This window comes from Apodemus sylvaticus, chromosome 3 (genome assembly GCF_947179515.1).
Source record: "Apodemus sylvaticus chromosome 3, mApoSyl1.1, whole genome shotgun sequence".
Classification (NCBI taxonomy): domain Eukaryota; kingdom Metazoa; phylum Chordata; class Mammalia; order Rodentia; family Muridae; genus Apodemus; species Apodemus sylvaticus.
This window is the reverse complement of record NC_067474.1, coordinates 158252514-158266957: the sequence shown is the minus strand read 5'-3', so window position 1 is coordinate 158266957 and position 14444 is coordinate 158252514. Positions and strand designations below refer to the sequence as shown.

Sequence of the window (14444 nt, the reverse complement as noted above, 5' to 3'; positions counted from 1 at the left end):
TGGAGACCCCCCCCATTAAACTTTGAGCCTTGACCAGGTAATTTGTCTTGGCTTCAATTTGCTCTTGACACCCTGTTCTATCCCTACCTTTCCTCCCAGGTAACCCAGTAACCCATTGGATGTAACTGCGAGCAATTAGAATTCTGTTTCTCTTTCCACAGTAAAGGCCACAACTGCTAATCTCCAAGGAGCATCCAGTCTTCTGCTTATAACAGGTAGTCCCCGTGTCTGCCTCTGAATATCCTTGCTTTCAGGTTTGTACCTGCTGACCATGGGTAATAGCATTAATTCACCCTGATTACTGACCCACTTGGTATCTTATTCACTCTTTCGCAAACTGTTGTGAGTCAGGAAGACACAGGACATCCCAAGTACCAAGTGACTTCCTTAGGATGACATGACTAGAAGTCCAAAAGTCAAACTATACTAGAACAACATCGCTTAACTCTTGAATCTGTGGTCAACAACACAGGAGTTAGGCTCATTTTTGTGAATGCTTTTAAAACATAGTTTCACAAATAATTCAATATGCAATGTACACAGATTAAAATTAAGATCAGAAGTTGGACCCTTATATTCTGGGTAGAAAAAGCTTTAAATTTCCTATTTTCGTGGGGCGCTAGAAAAGGGGAAATCATTTGAAATGTAAATACAAAATATATCGAATAAAAAAAAATTTCCTATTTTCTCTATGAAAAGTTTCAGGATGTGGTTGGGGGAGGACAGTGGAAAGGAGTACTAGAAAGTCTACTGGATTGTGAGGGGCATCTCTGAGACAAGCTAGAAAGCTAGTATAATAGAAACTAGCAGGAATCTCTGAGGATGACCCTAGCTAAGACTCCTAGCAATGTGGATTATGGAGCCTGAACCAGACATCTCCTGTAACCAGGCAAGACTTCCAATGGAGAGATTGGGTAAAGAACCCAGCCATAAAACCTTAGATCCACAATTTGTCCTGCCTATAGATTGTATATGGGTGAGGGATGAAGCAGAATTTGAGGAAAGGGCCAACCAATGACTGTGCCAGCTTGAGACCCATGCCATGAGTGGGAGCCCACTCCTGATGCTATTGATGATACTCTTCTGTACTTCCAGACAAGAACCTAGCATAAATGTTGTCAGAGAGACTTTACCCAGCAACAGTAAGAAGCTGATGCAGAGATTTACAGACAATGAGTAAAGCTGTGGAATTCTGCAAGATGGGGGACAAAGGATTAAGGGAGCCAGAGGAAGCAAGGACACCCCATGAAAACCTACAGAGTCAACTAACCTGGGCCCAAGGGGTCACATGGAAACTGAACTGCCAACCAGAGAGCTTCAACGATGGACTTAGGCCCTCTGCAAATATGTAACAGGTATGCAGCTGGGTCTTCATGTGGAACTCCTAAGGCAGGAAAAGGTGCTGTCTCTGACTACATTGCCTGCCTTTATTATTTTCACAGTAAAAGAGGATGTGCCTAGTTTTGTTGTGGCTTGATATGTTTGGGCTGTTTAATGTCCAAGGGGAGGCCTTCCCTTTTCTGTGGAGAAGAGTTGGTGGGGTGGATGGTGTAGGTGGGAAAAGTGTGGTATTTACTGGGAAGAAAGGAGGGAGGGGAGGTTGTGATTGGGATATAAGGTGAATAAATAACTTTTGATAAAAATTAAAGAACAGAAATTGTATTTTGATATTCTTCGTGGAAGGGTAGAGAAAAGCTGTAAATTTTCTATATTATCTATAAAAAGTTTCAAAATTTTTAATATACACAACACTCTAGCAATAGACTAACAAGAAAAAAAGCAAGTGCACAATATACAGAATATAGTGCATCAGCCGCAAAGCATAAGGCTCACCAGGTTACAAGTAACAAATATTTTGAACTACAGAAATAGACTGGAGTTGAAGAAGGAGGTGGTAATACAAGTTGTCAAGGGAGAAAGGAGAAAAGATCAGTAAGAAGAGGTGTCTTATCTCACAGATTACATTTCCCATATTCCCATCACCAGAAGACCACAGTGGACCCCTCCCATGGCACCCAGGTATTGAATCCCCAACCCCTCCTTATTATCTGACTATCTTCCCTAGGCAGGTGGATGAATCTATCTAAAAAGCTCTGCCTTCAACTCATGTTTACTGATACAGAATCAGTAATGCCTTTTTTATTTTCTTTCAGAATTGATCTTGTGTTTGCAGAGGCCTACAATTTTTCTAAATAAACAACTGCAATGTTCTAAGAAATATACTTCTGATGGGAGAGTTTACTCTTCCACTTGAGCAGGTTATATGTATGAACATGACTGTTTTCCCTTTTGATTTATGCAATATTTTTCAATTTCTTTTTTCTCAATCTTTTTTTTAATTTTATTCAATATATTTTTTATACACATTTGAAATGATTTCCCCTTTTCTGGTCCCCCACTCTCCGAAAGTCACATAAGCCCCCTTCCCTTCCCCTGTTCTCCCCCCCCACCCCTTCCCACTTCCCTGTTCTGGTTTTGCCTTATACTGCTACACTGAGTCTTTCCAGAGTGAGGGGTCACTCCTCCATTCTTCTTGTACCTCATTTGATGTGTGGATTATGTTTTGGGTATTCCAGTTTTCCAGGCTAATATCCACTTATTAGTGAGTGCATACCATGACTGATCTTTTGAGACTGGGTTACCTCACTTAGTATGATGTTCTCCAGCTCCATCCATTTGCTTAAGAATTTCATGAATTCATTGTTTCTAATGGCTGAATAGTAATCCATTGTGTATATATACCACACTTTTTGCATCCATTCCTCTGTTGAGGGATACCTGTGTTCTTTCCAGCTTCTGGGTATTATAAATAGGGCTGCTATGAACATAGTGGAGCATATATCCTTATTACATGCTGGGGAATCCTCTGGGTATATGCCCAAGAGTGGTATAGCAGGATCTTTAGGAAGGAACGTGCCCAGTTTTCTGAGGAACCTCCAGACTGATTTCCAGAGTGGTTGTACCAATTTGCAACCCCACCAGCAGTGGAGGAGTGTTCCTTTTTCTCCACATCCTTACCAACACCTGCTGTCTCCTCTATTTTTAATCTTAGCCATTCTGACTGGTGTAAGGTGAAATCTCAGGGTTGTTTTGATTTGCATTTCCCTGATGACTAATGAAGTTGAGTATTTTTGAAGATGTTTCTCCACCATCCGAAATTCTTCAGGTGAGAATTCTTTGTTTAACTCTGTACCCCATTTTTAATAGGGTTATTTGGTTTTAGGGGGTCTAACTTCTTGAATTCTTTGTATATATTGGATATAGCCCTCTATCTGATGTAGGGTTGGTGAAGATCTTTTCTCAATTTGTTGGTTGCTGATTTGTCCTTTTGATGGTGTCCTTTGCTTTACAGAAACTTTGTAATTTTATGAGGTCCCATTTGTCAATTCTTGCTCTTAGAGCATACACTATTGGTGTTCTGTTCAGGAACTTTCCCCCTGTACCGATGTCCTCAAGGGTCTTCCCCAGTTTCTTTTCTATTAGCTTCAGAGTGTCTGGCTTTATGTGGAGGTCCTTGATCCATTTGGAGTTGAGCTTAGAACAAGGAGACAAGGATGGATCAATTCACATTCTTCTGTATACTGACCTCCAGTTGAATGAGCATCATTAGTTGAAAAGGCTATCTTTTTTCCATTGGATGTTTTCAGCCCCTTTGCCGAGGATCAACTGGCCATAGGTGTGTGAGTTCATTTCTGGATCTTCAATCCTGTTCCATTGGTCCACCTGCCTGTCACTGTAGCAATACAATGCAATTTTTAACACTATTGCTCTGTAGTATTGCTTGAGGTCAGGAATACTGATTCGCCTAGAATTTCTTTTGTTGTTGAGAATAGTTTTAGCTATCCTGGGTTTTTTTGTTATTCCAGATGAATTTGAGAATTGCTCTTTCTAATTCTATGAAGAATTGAGTTGGAATTTTGATGGGTATTGTGTTGAATCTGTATATTGCTTTTGGCAAAATGGCCATTTTAACTATATTAATGCTGCCGATCCATGAGCATGGGAGGTTTTCCATTTTTTGAGGTCTTCTTCCATTTCCTCTTTCAGAGTCTTGAAGTTCTTGTCATACAGATCTTTTACATGTTTGGTAATAGTCACCCCATGGTACTTTATACTGTTTGTGGCAATTGTGAAGGGTGTCATTTCCCTAATTTCTTTCTCAGCCTGCTTATCCTTTGAGTATAGGAAGGCTACTGATTTGCTTAAGTTGATTTTATAACCTATCAATTTGCTGAAGTTGTTTATCAGCTGTAGGATTTCTCTAGTGGGGTTTTTTGGGTCACTTAGGTAGACTATCATGCCATCTGCAAATAATGATAGTTTGACTTCTTCCTTTCCAATCTGTATCCCTTTGACGTCCTTATGTTGTCTGATTGCCCGAGCTAGTACCTCAAGTACAATATTGAAAAGATAAGGAGAAAGGCGGCAGCCCTGTCTAGTCCCTGATTTTAGTGGGATTGCTTCAAGTTTCTCTCCATTTAATTTGATGCTGGCTACTCATTTGCTGTATATTGCTTTGACTATGTTTAGGTATGGGCCTTGAATTCCTGTTCTTTCCAAGACTTTAAGCATGAAAGGATGCTGAATTTTGTAAAATGCCTTTTCAGCATCCAATGAAATGACCATGTAGTTTTTTTCTTTGAGTTTGTTTATGTAGTGGATTTCATTGATGGATTTCCATATATTGACCCAACCCTGCATCCCTGTGATAAAGCCTACTTGATAATGGTGGATAATCATTTTTATGTGTTCTTGGATTCGGTTGGCAAGAATTTTATTGAGTATTTTTGCATCGATGTTCATAAGGGAGCTTGGTCTGAAGTTCTCTTTCTTTTTTGGATCTTTGTGTGGTTTTGGTATCAGCGTAATTGTGGCTTCATAAAAGGAATTGGGTAGTGTTCCTTCTGTTTCTATTTTGTGGAATAGTTTGAAGAGTATTGGTGTTAGGTCTTCTTTGAAAGTCTGATAGAATTCTGCACTGAAGCCATCTGGTCCTGTGCTTTTTTTGGTTGGAAGGCTTTCTATGCCCCCTTCTATTTCTTTAGGGGTTATGAAACTGTTTAGATGATCTATTTGGTCCTGATTTAATTTTGGTATTTGGTATCTGTCAAGGAAATTGTCCATTTCCTCCAGATTCTCCAGTTGTGTTGAGTATAGTCTTTTGTAGTAGGATCTGATGATTTTTTTGAATTTCCTCAGTTTCCGTTGTTATATCCCCCTTTTCATTTCTAATTTTATTAATTTGGATACTTTCTCTCTGCCCCTTGGTCATTCTGTCTAAGGGTTTATCTATCTTTTTGATTTTCTCAAAAAACCAGCTCCTGGATTCGTTGATTCTTTGTATGGTTCTCTTTGTTTCCACTTGACTGATTTCAGCCCTGAGTTTGATGATTTCCTGCCCTCTGCTCCTCCTGGGTGAATTGGCTTCTTTTTGTTCCAGGGCTTTCAGGTGTGTCATTAAGCTGCTAGTGTATGCACTCTCCATTTTCTTTTTGGAGGCACTCAGGGCTATGAGTTTTCCTCTTATCACTGCTTTCATTGTGTCCCAAAGTTTTGGGTATGTTGTGCCTTCATTTTCATTAAATTCTAAAAAGTCTCTGATTTCTTTCTTTCTTTCTTCTTTGGCCAAGGTGTCATTGAGTAGAGAATTGTTCAGCCTCCATGTGTGTGTGAGCTTTCTGCTGTTTTTCTTGCCATTGAAGACCACTCTTACTCCATAGGGATCTGATAGGAGGCATGGGATTAGTTCGATCTTTTTATATTTGTTGAGGTCTGTCTTGTGACCAATTATATGGTCTATTTTGGCCATGATGTACCACGAGGTGCTGAGAAAAAGGTATATTCTTCTGTTTTGGGGTGAAATGTTCTATAAATATCAATCAAGTCCAATTGGTCCAAAGCTTCAATTAGTTTTATTGTGTCCCTGTTTAGTTTCTGTTTCCTGATCGGTCCATTGAGGAGAGTGGAGTGTTGAAGTCACCCACAATTATTGTGTTAGGTGCAATGTGTCCTTTGAGCTTTAGTAAAGTTTCTTTTACTAATGAGGGTGCCCTTGCATTTGGGGCATAGATGTTCAGAATTGAAAGTTCTTCTTGGTGGATTTTTCCTTTGACCAGCAAGATGTGTTCTTCTGTATTTCTTTTGATGACTTTAGGTTGAAAGTCAATTTTATCTGATATTAGAACCGCTACTCTGGTTCATTTCCCGAGACCATTGGCTTCTAAAATTGTTTTCCAGCCCTTTACTTTAAGGTCGTTTTTGTCTTTGACATTGAGGTGTGTTTCTTGTATGCAGCAAAATGTAGGGTCCTTTATTATTATCCAGTCTGTTAGTTAGTCTATGTCTTTTTATTGAGGAGTTGAGTCCATTGACGTTAAGAGATATTAAGGAATAGTGATAATTACTTCCTGTCATTTTCAATGTTATTTTTATATTTGAGTGGTTATCTTCTTTTGGGTTTGATGAAAGAAGGTAACTATCTTGCCTTTTCCAGGGTGTTGTTTCCCTCCTTGTATTGGGGTTTTCCTCCTATTATTCTTTGTAGAGCTGGATTTGTAAAAAGATATTGTGTAAATTTGGTTTTGTCATGGAATATCTTGGTTTCTCCATCTATTGTGATTGAGAGTTTTGCTGGGTATGGTAGTCTTGGCTGACATTTGTTTTCTCTTAGAGTCTGCATGAGATCTGCCCAGGATCTTCTAGCTTTCATGGTCTCTGGTGAGAAGTCTGGTGTGATTCTGATAGGTCTTCCTTTATATATTACTTGGCCTTTTTTCTCTTGCTGCCTTTAATATTCTTTCTTTGTTTAGTACATTTGGGGTTTTGCTTATGTGACAAGAGAGTGCAGGCTCTCTGAGAGTGCCGGGAGAGTCTGCTAGGCTAACAACCTCCTGGCCGGGCTGGCATACAGATGACCCACCAAGCAGCCCAGGGCCTGGGGTCAGTCCAAGGCCTGTCTCTCTTAGACCCCTGCTATGTTAGTCTCGGACTATGACTCTTAGCCTACTTTGCCTGCTAGAACTCTCTGGCATCCCATAGTCAAAATAGCGCTGCTCACCGGGCTGGGCAAACAACCTCCTGGCTGGATTTACACACCGATGCCCCCCCCCCCCCCCCGAAGAGCCCTGGGCATGGTGCAGGCCAACGCCCGTCGGGATTAGACCCTCTCGGTTTTGGCCTTGGGTTATATTTGTGTACCTCAGTCTGTCTGATTTCTCTGGCGCCTGAGATCCAAGATGGCGGAGAGACCCTCATAACTGACTGGCAGGAGGTAGTTCTGATGTAGCTTTTGTGGGGTGAAACGTGCTGTAAATCTGCCACTGCTTGCAGCCAGGCTGGCCAGTGAAAGTCAGTGGTAGCGGGCACAAGGCCTGCTTGGACCCTGTCACCTTGGTTCCACTGCTAATAGCCCTTCCACTGTATCAGCTGCTGCTGCTGCTGCTGCTGCTGCTGCCGCCGCCGCTGCTGCCAAGAGTCCTCTCCTGAATTTCTTTAAGAGATTTATTTATGTCCTTCATGTGTTCCTCTAACAGCATCCTTACCAGTGAGTTTAAATCCAACTCTTGTTTTTCTCGTGTGTTGTGGTATCTGGGACTTGCTGTTGTTGGAGAATTAGGTTCAGATGCTGCCATAATGCCTTGGTTTATGTTAGTCGCATTCCTACGTTTGCCTTTAGCCATTTAGTTCTTACTGGTTTTAGCTGGTCTTATTGTCACTGGCTGGTGCCTCAACCTACTGTGGACCTTTAAGGCTATTTCCATGACACTGGATGACTGGGTTTCCTCTGGCACAGATTGCTGATATGCTGTCTTCCTCTTTTGTGCCTTTGGAGCCCTGCTCAGTCTTGCCTCAAGCAATGTTATACTTGGGTTGTCAAGTTGAACCAGGTGTTCCTGGACTGCTCTCTCATGGAGCAAAGATGGTGGTGGTGGGGGGTGCAGGGATGTTACTCCCTCTGTTGATTCTCATGTAGGACACAGGCCCCACGACTGGCTGGCAGATGAACTGCCAATATTCTCAGGTCCTGGGCACAGGCACACCCCTGGCGGTTTGTACCCCCAGAGATCTTAAGCTTAGGGTAATACAGTACCTAGTGATGTTTTCTGCCCAGGCAGGCCACAAAGGTGGCCATGAGGAGTTGCTCCCTCTGCTGCTCTCCTCGTAGGACACAGGCCCCATGATTGACCTGCTAATGATGCTTTTCTACTCCAGCAGGCAGGGAATATGGCCACAGCGAGTCTCTCCCTCTGCTGCTCTCCACACAGGACACAGGACCCACGACCGGCTGGCTGGCAGATGAACCGCCTATGTGCTCAGGTCCTGGGCACAGGCAGATCCCTGGTGGTTTGCACCCCCAGAGATCTTAAGCTGGGGATAATACAGTATAGCAGATTCTTATTTAGTTAATTTACTCATTAGTAAATTGAGTGAGGTGCTATAGATGTTCTTTGTTTGGGGGGAAGATTTTTTGGTTTTCCTTTTTTATTTTGATGCATGGTCTTGATCTGTAGATTAATTTGAAATTCCTACTCTAACAAACACTCCTGCTTCATTGATGGGGCTGTTGCCAGCCTGACAACAGCAAACGTGGTTCTGACAGCACTGGTCCTTTCTCCACATCCTTGTGCCTTGCTGAAGCATTTGATTACATTTCTAAAGGTAGGCCCAAGGTCCCTTCCTTTATTTGGATAGTCCTCTTCTTGAGAATGACTACCAAGCCTGAGCTTTCATGTTTAGCAATCAAAAGTCTCTTTTGGTTTATGAAATTATCCACCACAATTGAAATTAAATACCTTATTCTCACACAAGGTTTGAATTTTACCTCTATAACATGCCTTTGCCCGATAGCCTAGGTATTCTGTCTCTTTTTATCCAGAGGTAGTCCATGATCCTGCTGGTCCCCCAAGGATGAATACTCCTATACCTTCTCCCTTGTTCTCTTTCCCTTTTGCTTTGTCTCCTATTTCCTGTTGTCTCATGTCACTTTTCCTTTGTGCCTCTGAGGCAAATAGATCTCCTTTGTGCTGAGAACTTGGTCTGAGGGTATCTTTGATTCTGATTATAAATACATAATAGTTCATTCCTGACTCAAGGAAAAAGCATTGTTCATTCTCTATGGTCTTACCTTCAGTAAACTCATGATTTTAAATTGTCTCAGGTTATTCACAGAATCTGAAAAAGAACACCATAGTACACTTTTTAAGAGAAAATAGCCTGTCATGGATGTGCACATGATGACATCATCATGTGCACATATGATATTTAACATCAGCTCTCCAAATATCCCAGAAAGGAAACTAAGACCCACAAGAAGAATATGAGGCAGAGCTCCATGGAATTAGGTCCAGACACAGTCACCTGCCTGGATGTTAAAGAGATGAAATTAAGTGAGTAAGGAGATAGTGATAAGCTCCATAGAGAAATCCTCTTCTCCTCAGCCTGCTGTAAATCACTTCAATATCACAAAAAGTCTGCTCTACACATGAATGTTGGGAGACCCCACGCCCCATGAAGACCTATCACAGGGAACGAGGGGATGGTGTTAGGATATATTTCTCTAAGTGAAAATCTTCTTAGTCAAAATAAATCTGTTTTGGAAGTATGAAGAAGTAAATAGATTAAGGTCACATCATGCTCTTCTCATTTTGATATCAGCTCTCTAAGTATTCATATGTTATAAACCATGTCTTCCAGCAAAGGTTAAATACAAGGACATAGTTCCAGAAATGTGCCTGCCTTGGTATTCACTAGGTCCTTATATTCTTGACTGCTGAAAAAACCTGTCCCCTCATCCCTTTGTTCTCCATATCTAACTCAGTTTTTCTGATCTGAATGTACTACATACTAATTTGTTTCCCAAACATTGAGGCCTTTGTGGAGCCCTGTGCTTTAGATCCCATTTATTAGACCAGTTACTGAGATGAAAGGAACTGCACAAATCTGAGATTGACCTAATTATGGTGATGAGGAATGAAGAAACTGGACACAGATACAGAAATGCTGGGAATCATTAGCTCTGTGCTCTGATAGAGACATACTAGTACCTCAGTAAGTCAACACCTGTATTGTGTGCAGTCAACAGAGGGGAACAATGTCTTTATGGAAGGATACTTTTATTGTAACACACTCAAACTATAAAAATCCTAGAGGAGAAAAGAGTACTTGAAACCTTTGGCAGATGAAAAACTCACTCACAAGCTGTGAGGACAATCTTGTATTTCCTCTGTGTCTCAGACTTTTAGGTGATTGACATTTTCATGCTCCTTTCAGAAAAGGATTTTCGTTTAGGATTTCATCGATCCCCAGTGCTAAGACTCAATTTGTCTGTTCAACAATCAACCACGTAGGTTCTTTTCAAAAAAGCAACATTGGGTATCCAGATCATAAATATAGGACCCACCACACTTAGAGCATCAGTTTGTGAAGGCAAAAGTGACCTTTTTGGGCTTTCTTTTGGCCCTGAGTATATCCAGGAGTGCAGGTCAAAAATTTTCTAATATGTCTGATAGTATTACATCCCTGATATCATAGCACTCCAGAGGGTACAGTTCATCCATTAGTTGCCTAAGCTTGGCTGTGTGGTGTAGAACTTTTGTTCAGTAAAAGCACAGAAAGTTCATTATCATAGAAATTGATTTCTGTGAGATGGGAACATTGCCTTAGGGCAGGCAGCAGACATCAATCTGATGTTCTCCCATTCCACATGACTTCAAATGCAGGTATTCCAGGGTATATCTACCTCTCTCTAGGAGACACACAAGAGGTTCAAGGAGTAAATGACAAAGTTTTATCAATAAGATTCAGACATTTGAGCTCAAATATATTCAGGCAATAGGGCAGGTAATCCAAGTCTGATTGTGAGAGGTAACATCTTGTGATGCAAAGTGTCTCCAAGGGCTTCTTTAGGCACTTGGGGAGAGAAGAAATGATTGATTTCTGGCAAATAGTATTGCAGAGGGTTGATATGATTGGCCGGTAAGCAGAAGACTTTCTCCCAAACTCATTCTGACTATATAGTGAGGTCAACCACAACCCAAGACATGGCCTTCATTTGTCTGCTCACACAACCTATACCATGCTAGTAAATAGCAACATGATTCAGGATATTGCAGGAAACCACACCAATGGTTATATCAGGCCAACTTGGTGCATATAGGAAGGCCTATCTATCCCAAATAAAATTCAATAACTTCCTAGTGCTATTTTTAAGAGTTCTCAGAGGTTTTGTTCCTGCAAGGTCCATGATCCTGTCTTCATCATGAAACCCAGTGTTGCATATTACTCATCTACTCAAACAATTTCTTGACTCAAAACATGAACAAAAAGAGCAATGCTTATGCCTGGTCATATTTATCTTATCATATAGCTCATCTCCTCAGATAGGCTATGTCTTTAACTTTGCTAGATTTATGGTGTCCAGTCTGACATGGACTCCCCAGCTTGCAAAACAAAACAAAACAAAACAAAACAAAACAAAACAAAACAAAAGACAAGGAAAGAGAACAGCAATGAAAAGAGGTCTGTTTTCTCTTGTCTACTTCTCTGTACACTCTCAATCCTTCCTTACCTGAAGAATTCTTTCAGGTTGCCCTTTAAAAAAGGGACATCATATACATAGAGTTCCCAGAGAAGATGGTGGAGTGTGGGAAGTAGAGAAATCACTGTGATTACTTCCTCCTCATCAATCTTTTCAGTACAACCCATACTGATGGTACCTTTGATTTCATCTAGACTGAATGAGAGAGGATTGTTCATCTCTTTCAGGTAGGTGTTAAGAAAAGCCAAATCCTCCACTATGTTCATAGCAACCCTATTTATAATAGCCAGAAGCTGGAAAGAACTCAGGTATCCCTCAACAGAAGAACGGATTCAAAAAATGTTGTATATATTCACAATGGAGTACTATTCAGCCTTTAGAAACAATGAATTCATGAAATTCTTAGACAAATGGATATAGCTGGAGAACGTCATACTAAGTGAGATAACCCAGTCTCAAAAGATCAATAATGGTATGCACTCACTAATAAGTGCATATTAGCCTGGAAAATTGGAATACCCAAAACATAATCCACACATCAAGTGATGTCCAAGAAGAACAGAGGAGTGGCCCCTGGTTATGGAAAGACTCAGTGTAGCAGTATAGGGCAATACCAGAACACGGAAATGGGAAGGCGTGGGTGGGGGAACAGGGGGAGGGAAGAGGGCTTATGGGACTTTCGGGGAGTGGGGAACCTGAAAAGGGGAAATCATTTGAAAAATAAATAAAAAATATATCGAATAAAAAGAAAAGCCAAATCTTCTAGGCAAAGACAGCATAGCTCCTGATCTTGGATAGTCTGTATGTACAATTTTGAAGATTTCTATGATTGTGGCTTTGGTTAAGCCCTGAATTTTCAGCGTTCTACAGCATAAATGAATGGAATCTTTTCTCTGCTGGGCCACTGCAACAAGTATGTGGCACATTCTTCAAGGCTGCGCTCCATGAGTTGCAGTTGAGATGTCACCCACAATTCTCTCTCTCTCTTTTTTTTTATTATTTTCTATATCTTTTTGTTTACATTCCAAATGATTTTCCCTTTCCAGGTTCCCCCCTTCCCATCTCAATTCTTTCTTCATCCCACAGTCAGGAGTGTTTTCCAATGCCTGTTTCTGTTTTATGAACTCTTATATGCCTTCACCTTCATGGGAATCCAGCCCATATCCCACAGAAATAGTAGTCTCTATCCCTCCAATTCATATCTCTGAATTTTTATCTAGAAAATGAGGGAGAAATGAGTATAATTTTTAGAAGGTAAAGGACAACACATCTTACAGTTTGATTCCCTTCCACATCTCACACTTCAGCTTTTTCTACCACAATGTTTTATTCCTCTGCCTAGAATCAAACCCAGAGCCTCATGCTGAGAAAATGAATAGCATTCTTTGCAAAAAGGGCATCTTTAGCCCTGTCCTACTAACCTTAATTCCAGTCCAACCTCATTTCACATTAAACTTTTAGGGATTCAGGAAAAGGACCATTCCTCACTGGATTTTTCTACATTTTCTATCTCCTATATTAGCCATTATTTTTCCAGATAGCTGAGCCTGAGCCCAAGGCTCTACACCACTCTAAGCCTCTTCTCCCAGTAAAGAACTTTCCTGACAATGGCGTAAAGAAAAACTTGAAAATCAGAAGCCTCTCATCCACAGTTGGCCAAATATCCTCTGTCCCTAATTGCTCATTCTCAGTACTCAGAGAAACTTTCTCCAACCCCAGGTGATCCTGCCTACCTGGAGCGAACTGTTTTTGAAATCAGTATATCTAGCCCCTCAAGAACAACCTGCAAAGTGTCTAGGCAGAGGGTCTTTATCAACATTCCTACAGAAAGGTATGGGATGGGCCACACAGGTATCATGGTGGTTAAGATCTTTGTATGACCATTAATGAAGGCCTCCTCAAGTGTCACTGGGAACAGCCTATTGGGCAGATCCTTGAGAGAAGAAACGTCCAAGGCCTCCTCACTCAGTAGCCTCTGTCTTGTCAGTTTCACCAGGGTGGGTGGGGAGTAGACATTCATTGTGTCTTTTTCTAAATTGTCATCCTATGGGAGCAGGGGGAAAATATACCATTAATGACAATAAACTTAGGAAGCCTTTCTGCCAACACTGTGTGGTGTGGGGGCGAGATCACTAAAGCTGAGTTTACAGAATTCAGATTACCAATTTGAGCACACTCAGTTGTTTTGTTTTTGTTTTTGTTTTTGTTTGTCTGTTTGCTTAGATAATGTCTTTACAGAACTTGCTATATCCTTGACTGTCCTGAAACTTGCTGTATAGTCCACAGTGGCCTGTACTTCACAGAGAATTAATTGCCTGCCTCTGTCTCCAAAGTGCTCTAAAGTACATATGTGTTCCATTATTGCTCAGCCTGTGTCAACATAGCATGTCTAATCCAAAAATGCTTGATCCGGCCTGTGCTGGTTTTAAAGCCATAATTATCTCTGGTAGTGTGAAGTGTCTCCAAAGTATTCTAGTTCCCAATGGCTACATCCAAATGCAGCCACAGCTGGGGAACATACATCCTTCTGGGAAGGGACCAAAAGGAACTTTTAATCCTCAGTCAAGAGTTGGATTATAAATAGACTATGCTTAGCTCTCTAGGCCCTCGAAGAAAACTAAAAAAAACCAAATTCCAAATTCTCCATAATTTCCATTTATCCAGATACATTGCCTGGAATGAGTTCCAGCATCTTTGTAATTCCCATCATTAGTTACTGACATCAATCTTTAATCATGACCCATACAGGACTTGTGAAAAGGTGTTGGATCCTTAGTCATCAGGGAAATACAAATCAAAACAATCCTGATACTTCACCTCACACCAGTCAGAATGGCTAAGGTCAAAAACTCAAGAGAAAACAGGTGCTGGCGAGTATGTGGAGAAAGAGGAACACTCCTCCACTGCT

The 14444-nt window shown here is 41.0% G+C and overlaps 1 pseudogene; it reads right to left on the bottom strand.

The window, feature by feature from the left end:
• Nucleotides 1-10334: 10334 nt before the first annotated feature.
• On the bottom strand, nucleotides 10335-13574 carry LOC127680418 (oogenesin-2-like; annotated as a pseudogene).
• Between the last annotated feature and the right edge of the window lie 870 nt (nucleotides 13575-14444).